Below are 22,067 nucleotides of genomic sequence, written 5' to 3' on the forward strand. Positions count from 1 at the left end.
TAAAAAAAAAAATGTTAAAGTACATCCCTGTTTACTGTTCTTTCTTATTTTTGTGGAAATTCTGACATTTGAGTTGACTGTAAATATGGGGATGGACCCACCTGGTACCAGCATATGGCTGCAAACAAGCACTCCTCTGATTTCTTCAGTGTTTTGGGAGTTTATGAAGCGCTGCTGCCAAGTCCTTGCTTTCTAATCTGAAATCTGGTGCGGGTCCAGTTCAGCAGAGGCAGGTGTTTGGCCCATCAAATCTCATTTTAGCATCAACAACTGACACACAGCACTTTCACTGAGCTCCCCTGGATGATTTTTGTTTTCTTTGATGGTCGTTCTTATGAGAGTCTGACTACTGCATCATTTCAGTCTCTCATTCAGTCGCTCACACAACATTGCATGAGCTGTATTATGACGGTGTTTCCAATGACTGCAGTCTGGAAGCCCGTTGTGATGACCTCTCCTCCCTCTTCTCCCCAGTACCACACCCAGACCCTCTTAAGACAGCAACTGCTCAATAAAACACTGTTGGAGGGCAGGGAGTGTAAAATGAACGGGTATGAAAGAGGTACTTTGGCTAGCTATTCCACTGAAACTGTCCACACTAAAATGTATTTATAGCACTGTAAGTTTAGGTAAAAACAGAAAAATACTAAGACCAAAACAACAAAGGGATACTTTACTGAAAATCTGTGTTTTACAGACCTCCTGTAGTTTCCAATTTACAGATACAGATTAAAGCATACAAGAAGAAAAGGTTTGATGATGGAGAATTAAGTAGATTATGCTGCAGGAGTGGTTTTAGAAGTTTCTTGGTTGTTCTGACACTTTTTTTTGCCTTGAATGTGGATAACGAGTCACAAGGCACAAATTTTCTCAAAGCCACTTGTTTTCAAACCTGTTTTCAGTGGAATATTCCTTTAAAGAGCTACTCTAGTAATTTTGGAGTCTATCGTGTAAATAGTAGGATACTTATAAGACATCCTCATAACCTTTAGTCTCTATTATGGGCCAAGTTACGAAATCACTGGATCCTACATTTCCCATAATGCAACTGTGTAGTGTTTTGTTATATATTTTTGCTGTCCAATCTCAATCTCTCATCAGGGTTACTTTTTCAGACTTTGGAAAGAAGACATTATGTAACTTTCTTCACAGGCTGAGTAGTATTCTAAATGACATGTAAGCTGACTTCAGTGTGTAAAATTGGTGGAGTGCCCCTTTAAGTTGAATTTAAACTGAACAGTACCCAACCACCCTGGGTCTCTGAACAGTCTGGGATCAGAGGGATAAAACTCACAGTAAAAACTTTCATCGTGTGCTTGATTTCCCTGCACCGACTAGCTCCCAGGGTCAAGTGCCACTTCTGATGAGCACTTTTCATATTTGACGTTTTCCACCTGAGTGTGAAATCACAGCGTTTTCAGACAGCTGGACTACGGTTCACTGCCTCCTTCAGAAATCACTGTCCCTTCGCATCATGACATCATCGCATGCATAATCCCCTCCAGAACGTGGCCTTGATTTGCTGCCCTCATAATTTACTGGTTTTGAGGATGTGGGTAGCTTGAGGATTGGAGAAGTGTGGTGGAGTGGAGCGCACTGTTTAAAATGATAAATATTACTGCCTGGAGCCTGGGGCTGGGCATCATGACAGCAGCCGCCTGATGTCCCAGGCAGCTCTGATTAACAGCCAGCAACACTGAGGGGAGAGGGAGAAGAGGAGATTTAAAAGCCAACAGATCTCTCCAGTTTAAATACTCACAAAAAGAAGATGAGAGGAGAAGTTGGTGGGAGGGAGGTGAAGATGGGAGAGAGAAGGAGAGGAGTGAAATGATGCTGGGAGAGTGAAAGGGCGTTTTTGCATATCGATAAGTAAGGTGTGATTTTAATAGAGGCTCAAATAACCTCAGTGTTGGAGCAGCTGTGTATCTCTGTGGCTTTAATATCTAGTAAGTGAGATCAGCAGTGCATATGGCAGGATGGACCCGGTTCAATTAATTTGCATTAAAAATTAAATCAGGAGGTCATTTTTCCTCTGAGCAGAATCAGAGCCGGTGATGTAGTGTTAAATTCGGCGCCTGATTTTCATTCATAGTTTTTGTTGGTCATGAGTGGCTCATAAAATTGAAATTTCAACTGCCCGTGTTTAGCTTTGAGACAAGTAGCTAAAACATTACATAATAGCTAAAACAACTAGAATTAGATTTAGATAGTTGACAGCATTCATGTAACCTGCACTCATTCCTATAAACATAAGCCTAACCTTAATGTTACCATCACATCCACAGCCCTCCATAACTGGCAGGGACATCTGTGCAAAAAGAGAAGCAGCTAAATTACCAGGATTCTGTTTTAACTGTCAAGAGCATTTCATAATCGTCTTTCACGTTATTGTTTTGTTTTTAATCATTGATGAAAACTATGAAATAATTTGCGATGGCTTGTTTTCATAGGTTACAATTTCTTTATTTAGTTTTAGTCTGCTGAGAAAACATCTACGGATATTTCTCAGCATAGTTTTTGCAGTAGCAAACAGCTCATATTTTTAGCATTCCAAACAGAGATGGTCACATATCAATGACATTTCAGTATGTCCTTGGAAAAGAAAATGCTAAGGTTTTGTGTGTGTGTGTGTGGTGGTGGTGGGAGGGGGGGGGGGCACATTTTTCCTTTATTGCACAGTTGACAGTGTAGTTACAGACAGGAAACATGGGGTGAGAAAGAGGTAAAAGGTCCACAGACAGAGTTGAACCTGGTATGTTGCAGGTATGAGTCTAAACCACCAAGCCACTGGTGCCCTGAGAAGATGCTAACACTTTACCAGACTGGATTCTCCATCGTGCTGAGATACTGAAAACAAAACTTTGGATTTTGACACAGATATTTAAAAAAAAGACAGAAATCACAGATTGACTATAGCTACCAGTTTTTATTCCAAGCTGTCACCGTTTTTTATTTTGACCATCTCACCACATGACATACACATTTTGCATCGCTTCTTCTAACTGCTCTCTACAACTTACATAACTAACTAGTCAGTTTGGCACGACAATACCCTCGTTTTCATCCCATAACAGTCATGATCGTTACATAACCAAGAGTGGACACCTCTGACCCGTTCCCCGGGGTGATGTGAAGAGTCAAAAAGACTAAACAGTTCAGCTTTGGGAAAGGAACACATGTCCTGGGAGGATAAGATGTCTCTGCCTGCTGCGGTCTCCCTGTGGACAGATGAGTAAAACATGCCAAGAACCATCTCTGTGTCGTTCTCATACTCTCTCTCTCTGTCTCTCCCCACAGAGGCTGACCATATGTCCATATTTACTGAGAGATCAGCTGGGCTTTGGCATCCGGTCAGAATCCACACAGACACAGAGTTTCTGTTTGCCTGTGCATGTTCTGTTGCGTGGCTCCGTCTTGTGTTTTTTTAAATTTTTTAAGCAGTGAGTCTTCTCTGAGTGTGTGTGTGCGTTTTTAATGATTTTTATTGTGCTTACATGCAGAGGATGTTCCCAATCTTTTTGGGATGAAAGTGTGTGTGTGTGTTTACATTGCATACATGCATACTTAAATCCAGATTTGTACATGTATTGTCAGCCTCAGGATGTTGGACATAAGTGAGTGTGTGTGTGTGAGGGGTGAGGGGGGGTGGGGTGCTCGGTTAGGAACTCTATATTCCTTGATCTCAGTAGTACCACTAATGTATGTCAAAGCTTGATATAGCCTTTCTGAACGGCCACAGTGCAGGCAGTGATAAGCTGATTAAGGCGCTGGGGCAGATGGGATCTCTGTTTTTGACTATATTTGTGTGTGTGTGTGTGTGTGTATGTGTGTGTGTGTGTGTGTGTGTGTCACTGGGACCTACTGTATATCCCGTGGGAAAACAAAACTGGGTTGTCTGTGTTAGTTTAACATGTTGTTGCAGAGCCCTGCATTGCTTTCCTTATCTCTCGACATCCATCTTTCTCTCTCTATCTGTTCATCTAATTCATATCAGCCTTGCTGTCTGCCTGCTGCCTAAACACACAGAGAACTCTGCTTTGTTCACACTGCTCTATACATTTGGACCCAGCGCAGCTTTAATCTTTCATCCAGCCAGCTTCAGACAGGATCAAACAGCAAATACCCTCAATCTTATTCCAAGCTTTTACATTTGACTGGTGAGAGTGAAAATAGTTACATAGTCTCATGTGTAAAATAACAAAAATCCAGTGGTAGCCATTAAAAATGCATTGTGAAATGCCAAAAGTCATCACACCATTTAAAACTGACATAATGATAGGTTTGTCGTCCTGTAAAGATGACTCTTTGCAGATTTTTGAGCTGCAGTATTGGTCCAAATGTGTGGTGCAGTGAAATGAAGAGCTTATTGTCTTTGTCTTCAGTCTTCTAGCCAACTCTGCAGCCTGCAGCGAGACAGTATTTTGTCCTTTTCAAAGTAAACTGATGTATTTCTGTTGGAGTGAAAATGATACTCAAATTATTTTTTTCCATCTTCTCTCTAAAGCATGCTTTTGCTTATGCTAACAAGTTGCTGCTGTGGTTCAGATTATCCAGCATGTTGAACAGACAGCAGTGTGTTGGAAAAGAAGCAAACTGCCAAAACTCTGGTGGAACCAATGTTCAAATGTCATTTAGTTACTGCTTTTTTTTTTGACTCTGAACAAATCTACTGCTTGTTTTGTAGTTTCTGAACCAAACAGCAATGTGTGAATCCAGTTTTATCTTCACTTATTAAAAGTACAAATGAAACGTTCAGGCAGAGAACTTGTATTCCTGCAGGTGATTGACACAAGAACAATCACTGGCTCATTCACCAGCTGTGTGGTTATCAGCTGACAAGTAACGTCCAGTGATATTCATGCAATAGCACTAGTTACTATTTGGTGCAGACACACCAAATCTGGCAACAATGCATCTGGACGCACCAGACCACTGAATGCTCCAGCCAATTAAGTTATGGGTGACATACTGTGAGTTGGGTGGCATGGCAGCCGCGTCAACCTTCTCATTTTTACTGCTAAACATAATAGTAATTATATAGGCAGTGCAGTAACAGAGTCTTGATTGATATTTGATCAGCACTGCCTAGTTTGACAGTTTGATCTGAGTTTTGCAAGCCAGTGTTGTGCCGGATGGTCCATCAACTCGCTGTGCCGTATCCATCATGCACCGTACGGCCGGACCTCCTGCTCTTCTTAGAAAATGAATGAGATCCATCGACTTGACATTTGTCAACAGATCCAGTGTGTCTGCACCATCACTCTGCTGCCAACACTGTTTGCTGCTGCAGGTTCTCCGCGACGCCAACCTCCTCCCCATGTGCTATATTTTTGGTATTTTCTCTTGTAAAACCAAAAACACTGCAAAACACCTCTGATAAAGCATAGTGTTTTCACACTTGATGAAGTCTTGATGAAGACTAATTGGTTAATTTGGCAAATATTCTTCTAGGTTAACTTGCTCACCTAAAGATATTTCATACAGCTGCTTTTCTATGGGAACCAAACAGGGATAGTGTCTGACTTAACTTTAACTTTAACATTATGACACAACTCATGGCATGACAGTTGGTACCTTAAGGATGACTGGACGCCCTGCAAAACAAACCAAATTCCCATCAGTCTCACCTGCACTTTGTGTTTAGTGCTAATTAGCAAGTATGCTAACATTGTAAACTGAGATAGCATACACAGTAAACATATGTTAGCATCAGCATGTTAACTTGTCATAGTGAGAATGTTAGCATGATGATGTTAGCATTTAGGTCAACTTGAAAATAGAGAACATTAGTGTTAATCACATGTGTAAAATATATCTCCAGTGATTTATCATACACCTGATCCTTTCATAAAAGTGGACTGAGCAGGAGATACTAAGTGAAAACTGTGTCAACAAAGACAAACAACAGCAAACTATTTTCTCCAGTCGGAATATTATACTAATACCACAGCAGATGAAAGAAATAACTGCATTGTGCAAGGTGGGATTCCTAATGTTTGGTACACCGATTGTCTACCAACTGATAGATGAGAAGTCCTGTGTTTCCCAAGATGAGAAGATGTGGGATGATGAACAGGAAAGCATGAGATGATGTTGTGATTAAGAGTCTTACATTTAGATGTGTGTGTGTGTGTGTGTGTGTGTGAGTTGGGTTTTAGTAAGCAGGATGTTTCAGCTTTCGCAACACAGACATACTCACAGACCACAGCAAAGAGTAACATTTCTGAACACACTCACACATCAAACACACAGGACAGCACCAAGCTGCTGAACTATAACACACACTCTCTCAAACATACACACACACACACACACACGTCCTCACAGGAACCACATTAAGACTCTTTAAGGAATGAACGCAAAGAGACATTATCAATAATTTATCTTGCTTATAAAGTGGTGTGTGAAAGCCACTCGGGAGACACTCAGCATCACAGAAGTTATGTGTAACCTTGCCAATGGAAATTAATTTTTACTATCAGGAACTTTACTATAACAAGTATTAAAGGAAAATTCCAGTATTCTTGAACCTTGGTCATGTTCTCATAAGTGTGGCCATTTTCAATTTCACATCTAGCATACAAATGAGATGGAGAATTAGCCAATTTGCATTCTCATCCCTTGACATTTTCTTCCTCAGTCTGCTTTGCAGTGACTGCAGAAACACCACCAGTTTCTTAAGTTATGTTATGTTATGTTATGTTATGTTATGTTATGTTATGTTATGTTATGGTTCTCTTGCTGTCTTTCGGTATCTGCCTCCATTCTTCATATTTCTTCTTCCATGAGCTCCTTGTTGGTGTACTTTGGTTTAAATAATTTCGAAATGGAATGACTACTGTTTTTTAGCACATGCTAAATCAACAGCGACATACAGTCCCACATATGTAAACTAACCAGTGTGCAGCTGGTCTGGTTAGCCAGCAAGTTGCTCTGGAAGTGCAGTTAGCTAATAGCTAATACAAGTCATTTCAGTTGGACTCAAAGACAAATTTGAAATAATTTATTTGCAGTGTATTTGGAGAGCTTGAAGAAGATTGCGCTACTGTCCCCAATATGTTGTTTTGCTGGAGTCTGTGTTTTCCGAATCTCTACAACAGAGGTGAAGTACAAAATTAGCATGACCCACAGTCAGAATGGAAAAATACCAACATTCTCCTTTAAGTTTGTCAGTTCATGTCACTTAACTTGAGCAGTATGACCAAACTGTGTGCTCATGTAAATGCACTGTGTGTGTTCCTTTTAAAAAAAAAAATTAAAAAATCTTTTTCTTTTGCAAATCTCATTCATTTGTCTGGACATTTTATGACTAAGTGATGACTCCCGAATTTATGTGAGGACTTTCCGACTGGGGGCGGACTGACCTGTGAGTTCAAAGACGTCAGACTCAGCCAAGTAATCTGGGAACAGATTTGCTGGACTTTGACACGTCAACAGTCCCACGTGCAAACACCGCTATGAAATACCCTGCAGGCCATGTTTTGGATCTTGCACAATCCTTTCCTCTCATGTAAATTCCTTTTCATTCAGTAGCCAGTGCCTGTGAGGGAGCACCGGAGGTGGGATAAAGGGTCAAAACAACTGAGCTCTCTTGACAGGACAGGGCAATCAACAAGGGAAAAACGCAGAGTATAAGCAAGGAAAGTTTTATTCCATTATACGTCATCTCAGAGCTTAAAAGCAGCGTGAAGGATTTTTGTTTTCAATGTTTGGAAGGGAATTCACACCGTCCATCTGCAGCCAAAACAAAATCTCTGGCCAGCAGCTCCACAGCAGCAATCAACGGAAACATGGAGTTTACCCGCCTATGAAGGCTGCCAAACACACATAAAATGTGACTGGCAAATGTGTGGAGAGAAAGAGAGTTGGGTTCCAGAGCTTAGTGTTTACCTAACCTCTGACTGAATGAAAAATCCCCATCTCTGACTGACCAGCATCATAACCACGATATAGGAAGTTTCCCACCCTCCTGTTATTTCCAACTTCCAGGTGTCCTGCCGCTTCTTAACCAATCTGGACTTTGAACAGAATTTGGTGTTTGGTGGAAATTTGTTTGGTGTTTAAGTCAATAATATACTGATAGATACTAATTATTAAGGCATTCTGAGTGTATGAAAATGTGGTAATGACAGTAAACAGATGTGTAAATCCAATTTATAACCTCTAGTTTGTTATTATGGAAAGAAGAGAGTAATTGAAATGTTATTTTGACTTCAAACTGAACTTTTGAGGTTGTATTTTTGGTTTGGAAAGTTGAGTACATGCATATTCTTGATACCACATTTCATGAACTTATCAGAAGCTATCAGAAACTTTCCCCTTATGAAAATGTGAACATAACATCAGTGGGTCTTTCAAAATGACTCCTCTTTTGAACATAACGTTGTCATTTATCACAAGTTGTCATTTTCGTCATATTGATTTCGTCATATTGATTGGTTTCCCTCAAGATCTATCTATTTCTAATTTCTAATACAGTATGAACCTGTCAGAGGGGAGACGACAAAAAAGGTGAGAAAAGAGTGAGATGAGGAGGACTCAATAAAAACTCAATAAATCTGGGTTGTTGCAGGTAGTGAGACTGTGATGGACAATGACTTTTAAACCTCATCCCTGAAGTATTTTGCTTTAGTGTCTGTCTATGTTAATATGTTAACCCAGATGAACTGAAACCAGTACTGAGCCCAGTTTAACAACAGGCCTGGTCTCTACCATGCAGTCCAGTGAGTCAACACTGTGGTAGACAAGAGAAGCAGCTGTGGAAAGGATCACGTAGGCCCATGTCCTTTCTTGTTTGTTGGTAAGCAAAGCACTCAATATCTGTTGTGGCCTGTTTGTAACCGGTATAGCCGCAAAGCTTAGTGTTAATTAATTCCCCTAGATGTAGCAACAAATCATTTTCTAGTACTACCTGTGCCATGGCAGTGTGTTCAGCCTGATTACAGAGCGAATTTTAGAGGCAACACAATTGAATAACAAGTACCCAAGAATTAACCTTGGAGTGGCACAAACTGATCTGAAGAACGAGCGAAAAAAAGGCTTATTTTTGAACTTAGGAGTGAGCCAGGCTATCTGTTTTCGACCGCTTCCGGTCTTTATGCTAAGCTAAGCTAAGCTAATTGCCTCCTCGATGTAGTTCATTAGTGTTCAGACTCGAGAGTGGCATCAATCATCTCATCTCACTGTAGGCAAGATAATGAATAAGCATATTTCCCAAAATGTCAAACTATTCCTTTAATATTTTTTGCTAACCATTTATATGTGTTGGCTATACAGTTTTATTTTTCCATCAGGTCTAGACAGCCATTAGTTTACATTCATTTTCTACTACATCACAGTGAAGTAAAGTAATGCATATTTGTCAAAGTTACTTTGTTGTTGTGAGCTAAGTTGAGTTGTGAGTTGAGTTAGTTATGGTGTAACTTGTAAGTGATTTGTAGTTAAAGGGCATGTTGACATCCTGTGTCCTTCAGCAGCTCTAATGAGGCAGAAGGCTGGAGGCCAGACCGGACACATCGATGGAGTTGATGCGACTGACAGTGGGGTCATTACAGCAGAACATATGACCTGTAAACTTATGACCCATTAACCAGCTCTCCAGTTCTCCAGTGTAAAAGCACCACAACACTGGCTCAGTGTTGACTGAAACTTCTCTGTTCATTTGGCAGCCTTTTGTTTTGGACTGGGCTTAATCAGAATAAAAATATCTCTTCATTTTCTGCCAGTCACCAAACCCTCAGTCACAATGTCCAAAACAGACACAAATCAAATCAAAAAACAAATCAATACACACAAATTGAATGGACTGTTGAGTCAGACGATAGAAAATAAAATAAAAAAAGAAAATTGGGATTAAAGTTGAGATAAAAATGCCTTTTTAACCCTTTTAGATCACATCCCTGGTCATATTGTACACCTATTTAACAATATATGCCCCCCACACCCCCAGCCCCCCCAAAAAATCACTTTCTTTGTATTCTTATATCAAAATCCAATTATGTTTTCTTCCAGTAAAACAAAAAATGAAAATATGACGTGTGCTTATGTAGGCTTGAAGCAACCAGTTTCAACCAATAATATCATGACAACCACCCATCATCGTCAACTTTTATTCATTATGACATGCCGCTTTTATATGTTCCAGTCAAAATCCTTCCAACCTTATGTCACGCCTGTCTTTACTGTTTCACTCAGAAATACGTCACTATACAGAAGTTAGATACTCTCGAAATGGCGTTTCATCTGGACTTTAATGCATATTTCCATACGGTACTGTTAGGTGAATATTTGAAATGAGGTTGTTGAGATGATGCTAATTTTCCTGTCGCCATTGAAGAAGAAGCAGAAACGCAATAAGATGACGCCAGTCAAACCTCAAACGGTGACAAACAATGTGGAAAAACATGATGGAAATTTACTGCCATTCATGCATGTTTCAAGTATTAATTTGAGGAGTATTACAGTGTAATCATCAGTCCACACAGATCTGATGTTATCATCTGCCAATGTTCTTGGTCTCTTCTGTGGATGATTAAGTCACATGCTTCATGTGTGTCATGATTTCCATTGCATTTCCTTTTATTGATACGCCAACTTTTCTCTTCAGCAAACACAGTGTAAAAACGTTAATATTTTGTATTTTTTTTTAATTTTCTGGATTTCCACTCAGGTTTCTTTATGTGCAAATTGAATATTTGAATACAAACAGGCGGATGGAAACATACCTACATAGGCAGCACATTCCTCTCTCTCCCTGTCCTCTCCCGTCACAACATCCACCTCATGTGTATCTGATCACCTCTGACCTATTTTTGTGTGCTCATCAGGCAAGCATGACGTTTTTCTACAGATTAGTGTGTGTGTTTGATAAGATAGCAGGAGTTGTTGCCCTTTGTTACATAGTTGCAGCACTGAAACAGACATGCATCCCTACACTGAGAGAGATTTCTGAGTGCATGGAGGGTTTAAAGAGCAAAAAAAGTCACTACTCTGCAGATGTGATGATGAAGATCTCTTTCTAAAATGAGATTATCTACAGCCTAAACAACGTGACATCAAAATGTCTCCTAAAGTTAAAGGGAAACTCATTTTTGGAGGCACGTAGAGTTGTCAGCCCTTTTTAAAACCTTCTCATACTAGCTTTTCAAGGGATGTGGAGATTAATTGCATATTGTCGTATGTACAGGATTAGTCCTGAATGCTTGTCTAGTTGATCACCAGAAACAGCATAAAAGTCCATTTAAATGTTTTAGGGAGGTCAGCTGGTTAGTTACAGTCATCTTTCCAAGTACAGATTTGTGTAGTTGGATAAGCTATTTCGGGCATGTAAGTACCATCCTTCATTTGATTTTTCCCATAGCAAATATTACGTGACTCACAGTTCTTCAAAGTTTGGATGGGCAGGATATCCTCCTGGTTTAAGCATCTGTACAAAAGATGAACAACTGTGTAAGAAAATAGCCGGTTCTTAAAAATTCAAAGGTACGTCTGTGTACATTAGAGAAGTGAAGTACAACTCCCAAGGTGAATTTTGGCAATAAACATCCAATCACAGAGCTGAAACTTCTGCTATGTGCGCTGCTATTGGCAGGTGGAAGCTAAAGATTACGCTGTTGTGAAAAATAATAATACAATCTGCGGTTTACATCAGTTCATTTGCAGATTATGGGTTCATTTTTGAGTAATTCAGTAATTCTATGGTGCCATGTTTTGCTCACAAAATCAGTTACAGTGTGTCTGGCTTCTTCTCCACACTAATGGTGGCGAGGCTCATGGGTATTGTAGTATTTAGAAGCGTCCACCATGCCAACATGATTTTGCTTGTGTCTCAAGTTGAAATGATTAAAACTGATGGTCAGAACATAAACCTATAGGACTGTTATATTATCTGAGTCCCATTTTCTATGTTAAGCAAAATTGAGGTCATCGTTAAAAGGAAAATTTGTGCAAAATTGTGCTTGGGAAATCTGTAGTGGTGATGTTTTCAACACGTGCCTCAATTGCGTCCTCATGTGCCACTAGGGTCATTATGCCAGTTGGTCATGGTGCCTCATGTGCAAAGAGAATGTATGTGTATGTGTGTGTGTGTGTGTGCACCAGTTGTCTCTCAGAGTGGACCGTTGGACCACAGCTGGTACTCAGCGATACAGTAAATCCGTCAGGAGCAGCTGTCATTCCAACTGAACTGTGGGAAAGTATCTAATAGAAAACAACCAGCCAAGTACAGTGTGTTTATGCCAGTTATGATGTAGCGGACAAGAAAACTATACTGGAAAAACATACATTACACATATACAGCATCTGCATATGTTTCATCTGACAACTTGATTTGTACATGTGAATCCAATTTAAACCTTTAAAGCGTTTTAGTGAACAAAACAGCAGCAGCACAGCTGGAAAAAAACTTGCTTGATGGCTTCATCTGTACTTTAAGTGTGGTCTTCTCAATGGAGCATTTCCCAGAGGAAAAAGAGAAGCCTGATGCTTTCACAATTGAAGCCGAATTCAAGTTGATTCAGGCGCTGCTTCCCTGCTGACATGGTAAAGTGAATGAAAAACTCCCAGGGCAGAACCTCGATTTCACAAATTGACCAGAATTTGTAATGAATTCAACCCAAATCTCTTCTGTCTGCAACAAAGACAGACACAAACAAATACACACAGAGACAGTTACACACTAAGGGTGCTCAGACCATGTAAATAATACACACAGTTGCAACAAAAACATTTTCACAATGACAACCCTTTATGTTTTTCTTTCAGCTCTTCTTTCATCCTCTGAGCTGGGGAGTAAAAATCCTGCTCTAATTACAAATGCACGATGTAGCCCACTTTTGGCTACAGCTAAAACTGCCTCCATAAGGCTGTAAAGCTTATACTCGACTGCACAATGAGGCTGCACGTTGCTCAATCTCTTTTGTTTCAGTTAAACGTGCAATATGTCACACAGGCAGAAACACACAAAATATCCTCTCCTCTTGCATGCTGATATGTCGTGTCATGTTGAACGCACATAGATGCAGGTCTAATACCGTACCATATACCCTTCAGTGCCATAGTATGGTAAATAAACCTCGTCTCTGATGGTGCAGATAGTGAAAAACACACTCTGATGATGGCTGAGCTTTTGAAGAAGAAAAACACATCCAATACACAGAGAAGGAAAGACGCCCTGATGAATTTAACACTGCTTGAGCTGCATCCACATACAGACTATGTAAACGTTATGTCACATTCAATCTGTGCGCGACGAGATAGCGCTGCTGCTACACAGACTCAGATCATAAACAGATTCAGAGGGCTGTCGTGGCAGTTTGTCACACAGATTTATTCTATTTTAACACACTGCCTTCTTTTCATCTTCCATGCAGGGCTGCACAGCCAGAAGCCTGTTACAGAATTATAATTGTGCATTGCAAGACTGTAAAATAAGTGGAGCGATTTTAATGTGAAAAAACCTGGTGATCCAGCATGAAACCTTCTGAAATGTAGGTTACTGTTGGGTGTTGTGTCCCATCTCGCTGGCCCATCTCACCACTCAACTTGCTGAGGATGAGTCCGGCTGTGTGCCTGGATTAATATTTCACTATTGTTGTACAAGGGATTTTAGTGTGTATGTGTGTGTGTGTGTGTGTGTTTGCAGATTCATCAGTGCAGCATGGTTGCATCTACTGTACTGCATGTCTGCCTGATTGCTTCTGCGAATGCATTCGCATACTCATTTGAGTGTGTGTGCTCAAGTGTGTTTGCATGCACACTTATGTGTTATTTTACAAAGCCATCATTACTTTATCGGGTCAAAGATCACTGTCTTGTTCTTGATGCTGGATAATGGGCTCTGCAGACCTGCCTTGCTGCAACAGGACATAAACTGTACAAAACAAACAACAAACCACAAGGACAGTTATCTTCAAATCTTGTATTATACAGTAGCTTCCAGTAAAGGTATTCAGATCCCTTCACTTTTTGCACATATGTCCATAAATGGACTGAGTTAATTTTATTGGGAATGAATTCCCAGGAGCATAGTTGGCTCCATCACTGTGAAATGGAAGAAGTTTAGAACCAAAGGACTCTTCTTAGAGAAAGCTCAGTAACCAAGTTAGAGTGGCCTTAGTCAGGGAGTTGAAGAACCCAATGTCCACTGTGAGTCTGTGACAGCCAGTCCTCTGCAGAGATGGAAGAACCTGCTGGAAGTACAACCATCTCAGAAGCACTCTGTCAGTCAGACCTTTAGGGTAGAGGAAGCTACTGCTGACTAAAAGGCATATGACAGCATGCCTGGAGTTTGTCAAAAGGCACTAAAAGGACTCAGAGAGCTTGGCAAATAGGATTCTCTCATCTAACAAGATAAACGTTTAACTGTTTGACCTGAACTTCAAGAGCTGATATCTGGTGAAAACCAGGTACAGCTCATCACCTGGGTAATACCATCCCTACAGTGAAGCATGGTGATGGCAGCATTGTGCTCATAGGGCTGCTTGGTAAAGATGAACGCACTGAAATACCAAACGGTTCTTAAAGAAAACCTGCACCAGAGTGCATACAACCTCAAACTGGGGCAAAGGTACACCTTTCAGCACTACAACAATCAGAAACACCAGCCACACAGCGATGGAGTTGATTTGGGGGTAAATCTCTGAATGTCCTCGAACGGCCAGACTTGAACCCCAGAGAACATCTGTGGAGAGACCTGGAGATGTTCACAGACGTTCCTCATCTAATCAGACTGAGCCTGAGAGGATCTGCCAGGAAGAATAGGAGAAATAGCCTAGATACTGGTTGCCAAACCAGCTGCCCAGTCACAACAATTCATTCTGATGGAATCACTGCAATAACACTGATTCCCTCATGGGGGCAAAATGAATCTGTGCAAAATGGTAAATTTTGACACGTGAATTTGCACCTTGTACCAATAGCAACTGTCTTGACATACAGAACGGAGAGATGGACATTAGAAAATGTAGAAAAGTATTGTATCTTATTAGCTGTGTTGTACCATCCACTTCTCCTCTGCTGGAGTATTAACTTAAGCAAGAGAGAGACAGTTATGAGACAGGAGTCGATGGTATAAATACGTTTTTTGAGTTGACTGTGTGGGCTTATTTTCCCATTAGCAACTGAGCAAACTAGCTTGCCCAACTACAATACTGAGAGCAAAATGCAAGGGGGGATTACATGGCACAATGCAGAGAAAACAGAAAGAAGCTATTGTGAATGACTAGAACTAGCATGTTACTGGCTCGCTAGTATGTTAGCAGTTAGCTCTCCGGCTACAATAGTATACCAACTAGCCCTGGGAGTCATTCTCCAAGCTTCTAGAATCACGTATTTCACAAAGACACATGGATGAATTTTACCGTAACCCAAGAAGACTTGAGCCTGTATTTGCTGTCAACAGCTACGAAGTGCTGAATCAAGTCTGAATAATGGGAATAACGATTTGTGTTTTTGACTTCGTCATTTTGGGATTTAAAAGAATTAATTGCTAAAAGTCAAAGTCAAAAATCAAATCTACACAAATCTAACACAATAAATAATTTAAAATGTCTGAATACTTTTTCAATCCAATGTTTATGTGTTGACACTGACAGTTCACCATTACTTAATGCACAGTAGTCTGTGGTTTTCTCTGTCGCTCCTCTACTTACCGTGGGCCAGGAAACATTGTGTTAAGGTACAACAGTGTGTAGGAGTGTTTTTATATGCGCACAGTGACATATGATCGCTGATACACAAATGTAATAAAAAGTAATTATTACAATTATGCTACCTAGCTCTGGCACAAGAAGCAACCATCTGTCTGTCACATGGTCATTCATGTCAACAAAACTAGATTACATATTAAAGAAAATATATCAATATAACTCTTACTCTTAGATTATTGTGTGAAATATAACAGTTGAGAATATTTATTACTGAGTCATAAAAAAAATGATATTGTTAAGTGAATAGTGCATGTTGCCTTTCCCTCAAGAATTGCCAGTTGGTAATTTAGCGATTTCTCCTCCTCCGGCTCTATAATGGGCTTGTCATGCTGTGCTGCTCAATGCATCTTCAAAAGGAACCAACTCTCTGTGGCTCAGAGGCGAGGGCTGTAAACTAGGTCGCCAGAATGAGCCAAGGAATTTTGCAAGACAGGAAAGAAAGTTTGTGTGTATGTGTATGTGTGTGTGTGTGTGTGTGTGTGTGTGTGCGTGTGTGCGGGTGGGGGGTGGGGGGTTAAAATAGTGCATTATTAAGGTGTAATCGCTCGGGCCTGAGTGAATGCTTCTGGTTGGATTTATTTGGGTCTGGGGAGACACTTCAAAATGTTGCTTTTTTGCTTTAAAAATGCCATAAAGGCATTAATTTATTTAAGAGGCACGTTTGTATTGTTTGTTTAGAGAGTTACTGTATGCAAAACTAAGGCAGAGTTGAAGGTAAGATGAGGGTGAAATCACGAGGGGTACGGCGAGAGAAGAGGACAGAATGTTCCTCTGCCAGCATTGTCGACAAATTCAGACAACAACTATCTCAGATAAGGGCATGTTTTAACCTCTGAGGCCTTGTGCATGAGCATTCAAATGCACCACTGCCTCCCGTGTGGAAGAGGTGGAAGATAATGATGATGGTATTCCCCCCGTCTCCATCCGTTTTTGTCTGATTGACATCGTCCCATCTGCAAGAGGTGTCACACCATTAAAGGTCCCCTCCCTTTCTCTTTCTGCCCTAATGCTGGTGGTTAGGAGGGGTATGAGTGTATGTGTGTGTGGCTAATGGTTTGAGATAGGGGGGTTCTTGCATGTGAGGATAATAGCCTAGTTGAGTGCCAGACCCAGGAAGCTTTTACATTTGACGAGGTGAGATCCCGTGGGCCTTTTCAACATCTTACTGTCAAACAGAGAACACAAACTGCAGCTGAGTGTGTGTGTGTGTGTGTGTGTGTGTGTGTGTGTGCATGTGAGAGAGAGAGAGATAGAGAGAGAGAGAGAGAGATAAAGATTCAAAAAGAAAGAGAAGAAGTGAAGAGGTGAAGAGGTATTGGTGTTGGTTTGAATGTGTGTGAGCAAGTGTGCCACAGTAGCATCTTTGTTAAGCTCGTGTATGCATGTGACCAGTAAAAAAAAATGGCACCCTGGGGGCTTATAATTCAACTGCATTTCTCCTTTAAAACTCAGAGCTGCATGTCTAAGTCATGAAATATGTAAACAGAGACTCTGTAAACAATTTTGTCATAAGCCTAGCCCTTTGTGTGCGTGTGTGAGTGTGTGAGTTGACAGTTGTGGATGTGTGCCTGCAAGCATGCATGGGCGTGTATGTGTGTGTCTGCTGTACGAGTGTGTAGAAAGGTTGTAGATGAATTATAGAGAGGCACTGGCTCTCTGAGATCAGGCTATCAGAGAAGGGTAGCAGCTGTAGTTGCAGCTGATGAACATGGTTCTGGTCCAGCATGCATATAATCTTTACATTCTTTGACCTGCCTTTGCACGCAGCCACACTGATATAGTTAATAATACACTTAGCAGATCCTGCTAACTTGCTAGTGGTGCTACAGCTGACTGCCATGCCTCTTAGCTTTGAAAAGTTAGCAGTTTTGATAAGTTTCTTTAAAGCCTAGAAAAAAATGTAAAATTCAAGACATCACTCATGACTAAAAAAACAAAAAGTAGCTTCTAGTTCAGATTTGGCTCATCTGCGATGTAAATGCATGTGGTTTTTATGTGTAATTTACTGGTGGAGGGACAAGTATGTACCCTATTAGCGTGGTTTTCCCACATAGCCCTGCCTGTGGTTGTGGGATCAAAAGAAGCAGAAAAAGGCAAATTCTGGTGGTTGTTCATGCGAGAATTCTCATGTGAGAAGTAGAAGCCTCAAATAAGGACTGGTTAATAAAATGGCCTGGAAGTGAGCAGACATTACAGCTCATATTTCAGCTGTATAGCTGATGCATGAAAGTGGTGGAAAATGAAGGCACTGCTTCTAAAAAAGGAGTGAATATAAGTGAGAATAAGTTAGTTGAAGGCAGTAACATATTTTATTTCTTTGCTTTTCACATTGGCTGGATGCAGCTTTTCTGGAGAGACTTTACACTAAATACATGCAGTAAAAGAACGAGCTTCCTAGATTACTCATTTAACAAGACTAAGAGTCTACATCGATGCTAGCGGCTCTGTGAGGCTGTACTGAAGCTGCTGCTGTACTCCATCATAAACGCATGTCGAATGGTCGAATGGCTACAGAAACCCCCTGCTCCCACACATTTCTGACATTGGAATTGGGTGGCTCTGTCTGACAATTTCTGTTACTTTCCAAAATCAGCAATCCAACATTCACACCTGCCTCGTGCAGCAACTGGCCAGCTGTGTGGAGGTGAGAAAGGTGGTGGGCATGGTTTTAGCCTTTTTGCTCATTCTTTACACAAAACTTTTATTGCATTTACAACCAAGTTCCAGATAAGACTGTTGAATGAGGAATGTAAGCCGTTATCCCCATATTTAAATGTGATTTATCATGTTTCCCTCTGCTCTATGACGGCTAGCTTTTCACCCCGCCTTTGAGTGTGACCCTTCAGAAAAGCTATAAACAAACATTTTCCTCGTGACGGGGTCGGACAACATCTTGTACAAACTAGTTCTTTGCTAGCCTAACTGAGCCCTTAAGGGGCCGGTATACTCCTTCGGCAGTTTTTTTTTACTCCACTACATTTATTTGACAGCTTTAGTTACTTTTCAGATGAAGATTTGACACAATGGATAATATAACAAGTTTAAAATTACAACACATTGTTAAAGATGAAACCAGAGGTTTCCAACCTTTTTGGCTTTTGGTGTCTTTGATGTCGACTTCTCACATGGTTTAATGGTCAAAAATCACTGGTTTTTAGAATAGATTAGAGGATATGATTAGAGGAAAAGTCCAAAAAGAACTTTGTTTTTTCTTCTTTTCTCTCTCATTAATCATCTCACAACGCCTTAGATTTATCATTGTAAGAATCAGTTCTGCTTGACCATAATTTGACCTTTAGGCACAGCGGTGCTTTGCGTTAAATGCTAAAATAGGCATGCTAACATACTTACAAAGACAATGCTAACATGCTGATGTTTAGCAGGTATAATGTTTACCATGTTTACCATCTTAGTACAGCTGAGGCTGGTGAAAATGTCAGTTGTTGACACAATTAAATTCTGACATGATTCAATTCATCCTGTGGGAAAATGAACGTGTGGACCAAATTTAATGGCCATCTATCTAATGACAGATTTTGCTCAAAACCACAAAAGTCATCTCATTGTAGGGCTGGAGGAAAAGTCAGGGAATAAACAAATGTAGGATACATTGTGTGGTCACCATGAATGTCTGTAAATAATTTCAAGGCAAAACATCGAACACTTGTTGAGGTATTTCAGTCTGGACCAAAGTGGTGGACTAACCTACTGACATGACTTTTTAAAATGATGCAAAACATGCATAGAAAACATAACAGACATAGAAAATCAATTTTTAAATCTAAGGCTAGAGATAACAAGTGGAAGAAACAAAAAGATTGACATAATATGTGTGCACTGCCTGGTGATTGAACCAAGGTCACAAGAATGGGAATCTTGTATGATACCACTAGACTAGCAATGATAAGCAATGATGGAGATCAAGCTGAGAGATGAGAAAACAGCAGTGGAGACAAAGATGAGGGTGAAAAGAAGGACATTAACATGGAAAAGAAATGGAGGGGAGGGGGTGGGGGGGTGGGGGGATCAGAGGCAAATAGGGTCAGGAAGAGAGGATTAGAGAGAGAAAATAAAGAATAGGAAAAAGACATGGTTCCCATATGGAAAGATTTTACAAGAATTCCGATTTGACTTGTCTTTGGAAATGGAAAGTCAAACCTTTGGTGAATTGTGGAGTGGTCATATCACGAAGGATTTAGCCAAAACACTTTTCCATACAGCAATGGTTGTGAAAATGAAAAGAGAAGCAGAAGAAATCTGTCTGCTCATGCAGAACATGTGAGGCAGGGGGGAGGGGGTAATGTAGTATGTACAGTATGTCTGATATGTGTGTGTGTGGGTGTGTGTGTAGCTCACATGAGCAGTGAAAGAAAGAGGCCAGGTAAATATAGAGTTGAAATCCTGAGTGTGAGGCCAGATGAAGAGCTGATTCAAAAGATCTGCAGCTTCTAATGTCAACACACACACACACACAGCTTCAGTCTGCAGGGAGAGCAGCATGGCTGTAACTGAAACACAACAATCATATATCTACATATCTGCTTTTAACTTGAAATATTTTCCTCAGACTGACTTGTAGATGAGTGCTTTGCTTTGTGGGAGAGATGAGACCCACTCTGATCTACTGGCTGTCACTTCAAATGTTTATCTGCCAATTATAATATAATATTTTAAAAGGGCTGAATTGGAACAGCACATTTTATGTTAAAGGAATACATTTTGGGAAATACTCTTTGTTTTCTTGCAGAGAGTTACGTGATAAGATCAATACCACTCTCATTTCTGTGTGTTAAATATGAAACTGGAGCCTGGAGGTGATTAGCCTAGCTTAGCACAAAGACTGGACAACTATTCCTGTAAGTATACAGTTTACAATAAATAATGTCAGAGTTCTCCTGAAAAAATATTCATGAACCACAATCAAAAGCCCAGGCATATTATGTGTGTTACAATCAAGTCCTCAGGAACAGCGCCTAGTGGCCAAAACGTGTAATTACAACTTCCAGGTCCATCGCGTGATGCAAACCGGCCCAAAAAGCATTTTTCCCACACAAGGACCAGAAAAGGAGCAGCTGTAAAATGGTGAATACAGTTTTTGAACTTCTTAATCCCAATGAAATTACTTGGTTTATTTTCAGAATTTGATTAATTCGTTCCAATGACATTTGGAAAGTCTAGAAGAGTCGTATGATTAAATAATTTTATCCCATTCAAGTGAGCGGAGAGCTGACCAGAAGTTAGCTGACTTGGTCAGCCGAAGTCTCGGACGAACTTGAGAAGGACTCTTCTGAGTATGTTCCATGGGCCCAAAAAACACAGAGGTGTGAGGAACATTCACGTAATTACTCTCAGCTGGAAGCCGATTCTTTGGCGTCATGCTCCACTGAGCAACTTTCATAGGAATGAACGGGGTGCCATCTTTGAACCTGGTATCCACCTCTCCTTCACATTTTTTTTCACTTGTTTTAGTTATGATAGAATCATGCTCATGACTACTGTTCATTTTTTTCATGATATATATTTTTATTATAATTTTATTTAAACATAGCTCTAACTGTTAATGTAATATCTCATAAAGTCAATAGTACCATTGACATGATATAATTAAATATGTAATAAAATAACATAAAAGCATAAAATAACAGGTTTTTAGTCCATTTTGAGGATTTGACAGATTATCCAGTGCAGTGAATTTCCCTTTTAAATTCCTCTTGGCATAAGGATGAAAACTATTGAATAAACAGAACAGACAGATATTCTGATCGTTACAGTTCGAGTCAAATGATGTAATATCTTCATTCTGAAACATCAGCAGTGTAATCTCTGTTATGGCTTTGACTGGGGTGCTTCTTTATGTGAACGTCTGTTTTGATTGGTTCAGCTCACAGAGGCCTCTGCCTGATGACCTACAATTTCCCTCATTATACGGAGAAGAAACAGGGGTACTCAGAGGGGAAAGGGTGATTAGAGTAATGATTATAGTAAACCTCTTTCATATTGTCTGCTGGGTACATACTGTAAATGAAAGGGGGATAAAAAGAGGATGAGAAGAGGAGTCGCAAAGAGAGAGTAGGGGGTGATAACGGAGGCAGGAGATGAAAAAAGACTACAGAGGTTAGAGAGCAAATAAAAATGGATCATACAGTAAACAGTGAATACATGGGGACCTGTGAATGCATGAATAAGATTCAATAGACAGAGCTTTTGGGTTGAATTTAAGGGGAAGGTAGCATATAAAAAACGAGATAGATGGGGCCAGAAAGGAGATGAGGGCAGATTATGGTATATTGTAGTTGACTCCAGGCTTACAGCTGGTTGATTGTTCATCTGTCTGTTTTCCCCACAGACTATTGGATATAC

This window comes from Thunnus maccoyii, chromosome 4 (assembly GCF_910596095.1).
Source record: "Thunnus maccoyii chromosome 4, fThuMac1.1, whole genome shotgun sequence".
Lineage (NCBI taxonomy): Eukaryota > Metazoa > Chordata > Actinopteri > Scombriformes > Scombridae > Thunnus > Thunnus maccoyii.